Genomic DNA, 6,818 nt, shown 5'->3' with positions numbered 1-6,818 from the left:
GTCCTCCGCTCCCTACGGTATCCCTGTACACACACGGCTGTGCTCTCAGCCACCTACTGTACTCCTGTACACACATAGCTGTGTTCCTCAGCTCGCTACTGTGCTCCCTGTTCACACACGGCTGAGACCCTCAGCCCCCTACTGTACTCCCTGTACACACACGGCTGTGTCCCTCAGCCCCCTACTTACTCCCTGTACACCCACTTCTGTGTCCTCAGCACCCTACTGTACTCCCTGTACATACACTGCTGTGTCCCTCAGCTCGCTGTGGTACTCCCTGTACACACACGGCTGTGTCTTCAGCCCCCTACTGTACTCCCTGTACACACAGGGCTGTGTCCTCAGCCCCTACTGTACTCCCTGTACACACATGGCTGTGTCCTCCGCCCCTACTGTACTGCCTACACACACGGCTGTGTCCTCAGCCCCATACTGTACTCCCTGGACACACACGTCTGTGCTCTCAACCCCCTACTGCACTCCCTGTACACGCACGGCTGTGGCCTCAGTCCTACTGTACTCCCTGTGCACTGACAGCAGTTGCCTCAGCCCCTACCGTATTCCTTGTACACACACGGCTGTGTCATCACCCCCGACTGTACTCCCTATGCAACAAAAGATGTGACCTCAGCCCCCTACTGTACTCCCTGTACACACACGGCCTGTCCCTCAGCTCGCTACTGTTCTCCCTGTACACACACAGGGCTGTGTCCTCAGCCCCCTACTGTACTCCCTGTACACACATTGCTGTGTCCTTAGCCCCCTATTGTACTCCCTGTACACACACGGCTCTGTCCTCAGACCCCTACTGTACTCCGGTACACACACGGCTGTGTCCTCAGCCCCCTACTGTACTCCGGTACACACGTGGAGGTGTTGCCAAATTCCAAGCAATGCCAACTATAAGTTTGCTGATGACATCACCAAAGCAGGAGAGATATCAAACAACGATGAGTCTGAACACAGAAAGGAGATAGTGGGTTTGGTGGCATGGTGGAATGATAATCACCTCACTCTCAAATTCGGCAAAGGTAAAGAACTGATCATTGCCTTTAGAATGAAAGGAGGGGAACAAGCCACTATCTCCATCAACGGTCAAGACAGTGCAGAGCGTCAAGTCCCTCGGAGTGATGATAACTGGCAACCTACCCGGGACTTCTCACATAGGTGTCACAGACAAGATGGTTCAAAAACGTCTCTCCTTCCTCACTTGGCTCAGGATATTTAGCATGCACTACTTCTACAGATGCACTATTGTGAACATACTGTCCGGGTGCATAATGGCCTGGTACGGCAACACTCTGCCCAAGTCCGTCAGAAATTACAGAAGATTGTGTTCACAGCGCAGACTATGACGGACTCCAATCTCTCAACCATTGACTCGATTTACACGGCTCGTTGCCGTAGAAAGGCTGCCAACATCTGTCCAAGATTACTGAGGGAAGAGAGAGAGGAAATAACTAGGGCCTTAACAGATATCTTTGTAACATCCTTGAACACAACTGAGGTCCCAGAGGACTGAAAAGTTTCTAATCTCCTTGTTTAAGAAGGGTAGCATGAATAATCCCGTTAATTATAGACCGGTGAGCCTGACGTCTGGGGTAGGGAAGCTGCGAAAGAAGATACTGTGGGATAGGATCTATTCTCATTTGAATGAAAATGGTCTTATCAGTGATAGGCAACATGATTTAGTGCAGGGAAGGTCATGTCTTACCAACTTAATAGAATTATTTGAGCAAGTGACAAAGTTGATTGATGAGGGAGGGGCTGTAGATGTCATGTACATGGACGTCAGAAAGACTTTTGATAAGATTTCCCATGGTCGGGTAATGGAGAAAGTGAAGTCACATGGTGTCCAGGGTGTGCTAGCTACATGGATAAAGAATTTAATTGGCAAGAGGGGACAGAGCGTAATTGGGGAAGGGAGTTTCTCAAAATGGAGAACTGTGACCAGTGGTGCTCCATTTAAGATGTTTCGAGAAATATACATGAATGGGCGGGGAGCATAGGGATACAGACCTTTAGGTTGAGATGGAGGATTTGGATCGTCGCAGGCTTGGACCGCCGAATGGCCTGTTCCTGTACTGCAATGTTCTTTGTTCTAACATTACCAAAGACACATCATATGCCTGTAAAGATCTCCCACAACCTCTTCCATCAGGCTAAAAGATACAGACGCTTGAACACACAGAGCAGCAAGTTCAGGAACAGCTTCTTCCGAGCTGTTATTAGCCTGATGAATGGGCTCTCCAATCTCAGATAATGCTGATTTTGTTCATATTGACCTCGCCTAGCGCACGCCCTGTGCAGCGTAACCTATATGCCTCTCAGACATGTTTTACAGCCATCGTTCAGTACATCCATGCTTACCTTGATCTTCCTGGATATTTTGGCACAGGACAAAATAAATCCTCATCGCCCTACCCCCAGCTCCCTCCAGTGCTCACAATCAGGTTTCTCCGGTCCTCACCCCCAGGTCCTCCCATTCCCCCAGTTCCCCTTGACCCTATCCCCAGCTCCCTGTGAACTTTGTCTCTCACTGTTTCTCTCACACTGCCTATTTCCCTGTGTTTTCCTTTTCCCTGTCTTCTGTTACTTTCCCTGAACGTATTATCTTCCCTTCTCCCTGCACATGCAACTGTTTGTTTCCTTGTTTTGTTTCCTTTCTCTCTTTGACTGACTGTCCATCTGTTTCGCTCGCTGTGTTCTCCCTCCTTCCCTTTGTTTCTGTTTCTTTGTCCTTCGTTGTGATGGTGATGGCTTCTATATTCGTTTGAAGCAGGTGAATGGTTCATTGGTTCGATGTTGGCAATACAATGCATTCAACAAGGTTTTGGTATGGAGGACATAATTTAAAATTATCAGTTAAATTTCAATTGTTGTCAAAACAGCAACCAGAACGTGGGTATCCATTTAACAGCCAATTATTGCATCTAACTATTTTGAAACCGCTCGGCTCACAGTGCTCTGCATACCGGCAACTCAAAGCATTCTGTTCGGGTGCATAATGACCTGACATGGTAACTGCTCTGCCTAGGACCAAAAGAAACTACAGACGGTTTTGTGCACAGTCCAAACCATCACGGAAGACAACCTTTCGCCCATTTGTACTTGTCATTGTCGCAGAAAGGCTGGCAACATCAAAGATCTCCCCCAAAACAGGAATGATATCCTACAAACTCTTCCAACAGGGAGGAGACACAGAAGTTTGAAAACATGGACCAGCATGCTCAGGAACACTTCCTTCCCTACCATTATTAGACTGACAAATTGACATGTCTCACTTTTTAAACAATATTAATCTTGCTAATGTCGATCTTACTTTGCCCACCTCCTGTGAAGCTGTAACCATTGTATGCCCTACTCTGTCCAAGGACCCTGTGATCTCTGTTTTCTTGTTTAGAGTCATGTGCCTGCATTATAATAAAAACAAACCTTTCCATTGTACATTTGACGAAAATAAACGAAACCAAATCTGATCAAACACGTGGACTGCAGGGGCTCAAGGTCTTCTCAGGGGCAACTGGAGAAATGAACTCATGCTGCCCCAGTCAGAGAGACCATATGTAATTAATGAATATACGAAGATGACCACACTTAGGGAGGACAGACAGAGGGAATCAAATCGCTTTAAACATGATCTTAGATATATACAGGTTTCCCTCAGTATTTGTAAGTTGAGTGTTCCTACGAAACCGTTTTCAAGCTGATATGGTGTAAAGTGCAGTAGGACTAATTTATCTGGGAAAAAATTAGACTTTCTTCGTAAAAGTGAAAATCCTGTTCGGATTTATTTTTGGTTAGCGAAACAATGTCATAATGTAAGTCAGTCGGAAAGGGAAGTGGCGAAAAGCGAACTTTGGAAAAGTAGGGGATACCTGTATATACAAGGGCATGATTTTCAGGAAGATGGGAAAGCCAAAAAATAGATGAGGTGAATCTCACATTAAATCTCCAGCCCAGCTGATCATCACTCTCTTTGTTTGCTGTTTTTCTTCTATATCTCTCTTTCTCTATTGATCCCTCCTTCCCTTCAAAGCAGACTTCCCTGTCAACGGTATTAATCACACTCCTTTCCAGCTGCTTTCAGTTCAGGAACGTTCCCCAGCACTTTCTGTTCGTTTCTTTGCATTTCTTTCTATAATTTCAGATTTAGAGCATCATCCTTTATTTGATTTCACCTTCAATTTTATTAATTCGTGGGATGTTGGTATCTCTGCCAAGGGCAGCATTTGGGACAATCACTCATTGCCCTGACTCTGAGGCCATTCCACAAGCCAATATAAAGTTAAGCAGATTGCCATGGATCTCAAGTCACAATTAACCCAGACTGGGTAATAACACTAGATTTCTTTACCGAAGGTGATCAGTGAAAGATGAAGGTTTTCAGACAAAATGTTGCTTTTATATTTGGTTTTCGTGAAATTCACTTTTATTTCAATTCTTATCATTTTTATTTCAGTTCTGTCATCAGCTGTAGTGGATTTGAAACAAATCATTTGAAACATTATCTTTCGTTTAATAAATTTTGCTCTGAATTACGTCCAGCGACATTCCTACATTCATGCATTGTCCTAATCATGAAGTAACGCGACAAGAGCAAGTTTGTGATTGAGATATTTGTAATTGGGAAAGTGGTCAGAAGAGAGCTTGAAATCTTTAGTCTGAATTTGAGCAACGTACAGCCAATGGTTTGCTCAGCAACAGCACTGACACAGAGATGAAGATTGTGGATATGAGGAGCTGGGAGTGGACAGGTTTGGTGACAGAGAGAACACGAGACATAAGTCAGTTCAGGGCAAAAAGGGATCTCGTGGTTGTGCACAGCTTTGTTCGCAGATGTTTGTGAGGGAGGGGTCTTCAATTCATGGATAATGAATGGAGACTGCATTGAAACTGAAGGCAATAGTTTCTTCCTCTGACAAATATAGGTAACAGAAATTGCAATGAAGTTCAAACTTGTTTGTGGGATTAATGAATGGACAGAGGTAGAGAACGCCAACAATAGCGAGAATAGGTTAGTAGCACACCCTTCACCCCGCCCAGAATAGCCATCAGCACTGCTGATATCCGATATGGTAGAAATCCCCAAGAGGGGGAAATCTTGAAAAGACTCAAGGAAAACCTCCTCTCCATTGTTGTAATGTTCCAGTCCGCTATTCTCAGATTAAGATCCATGCAGCTGTTGATCTCTGTTACTGTTGGAGCTGACGCATCTGTTACTACAGTGGGTTAGCGCACTGAATGAAGCGCTTACTAATAGGAGAGAGAAACCCTCCAGTGACACAGTTACATTGCACCGAGACTGACATCAATCACGGTCAGAGCAAACAGTCCCAGCTTTCAATACAGCACAGTCAGTTCACATTATATCTGGACTGGACTACATGTTGACATTTCTGACTATTGGTCACATCTCCCATCATCAATTGCTCTAGTGAAGTCAGTTGTGAGGGAGAATAAGAATATTTTCTTTTCGTAGGCTACATGATTCTGCTCTGTTGTCCGTTTACTATGTTGTAACCATCTCTCCAAAAATCCTTCCACCCCCCGCCCCCCACCAAAACAATCACAATCAGGATGTTGTGACTGTGCTGATCTCTCCTCCACGGGACCAAACGCCAGCGAACAGACTGTTACTGGGCACAGTCGCCCTGAACATAGACAGGAAGTGTGGACTTCTCTGAATATTCCTCTCACTGCTCTAATAAGGCAACTTTTGAACTTCCATAGGGAATATGCTTCAGTAATTAATTTATATAAATTGACAGACTTCTAAATGCAGTTTTATTTGATGTAAACCGTATTTTTTTACGCATTTTGGCATCTGTCCAAAACTAAAAGGGATAATTACAATGAAAGTATTCATTTAGACTTATGAATTAATGAGTCAGGTTTGAGTGAACATGATATTGGGTGGGAGATAGGGCGGAATGGGAGCAGTGCCTGTGGAGACTGCATGGGCAGTACAATGATATTCCCCAGTCATCATCCCTCTTTCTGACAGACAGAATTAAATCTAATGCATAACAAGGAAACAGCCAACATTTGGGTGATGCAATGCTGAATGACACTGTGAACTAAAAGAATATTAAATGTGATAAAGTGAACTATATTTTATATACACACCATTTAATCATTGGGAATACAGATCGAGTAGGGTCACCGGGCCTGAAACATTCACTTTGATTTCTCTTCACAGATACTGCCAGACCTGCTGAGCTTGCCCTCTAAGTTCTGATTTTCTTTTTGTTTGAGATTTATCATATTGTTCATATCTGTCAGGATAATGACAATAAAAAGCAGACACTCGTAACAAAATGTGAAGGGCAATGGGGACAATACAGGAGACTAACAGTAGAGATAGTCATTCCAAGCTGGAAGAGACAATGGGTTGAGTTCCACCCACTTTTGCTGTAAGTTAGTCTGTGATATGTAATCAAAACCTTTGGAGACAGGGTAGACAAGTTTGCTCAACATGGTCACAGTGTGCTCCACCATAAATAATCTATTCCTATTATCTCATGAAATTTCAGCTGCCTCTAAAATGTCTTTTTAAACAAAGTGGAGTTCCTGAGATTTACAGGATCATCAGAAAAAATATTCTTTTTTCCTTTGAATCTTAAAGAAGAAACAGATTTCGGCCGTAACACAGGTGTCACAGACACACCAATTATTATAGGAACAGGAAAGGACTACATTGTCCATATGTAGCTGAAAATGTGTTGCTGGTTAAAGCACAGCACATCAGGCAGCATCCAAGGAATAGGAAATTCGACGTTTCGGGCATAAGCCCTTCATCAGGAAAATTCGAATGC

This window comes from Hemiscyllium ocellatum, unplaced genomic scaffold (assembly GCF_020745735.1).
Source record: "Hemiscyllium ocellatum isolate sHemOce1 unplaced genomic scaffold, sHemOce1.pat.X.cur. scaffold_118_pat_ctg1, whole genome shotgun sequence".
NCBI lineage: Eukaryota > Metazoa > Chordata > Chondrichthyes > Orectolobiformes > Hemiscylliidae > Hemiscyllium > Hemiscyllium ocellatum.
Note: the sequence above shows the minus strand (reverse complement) of the source record.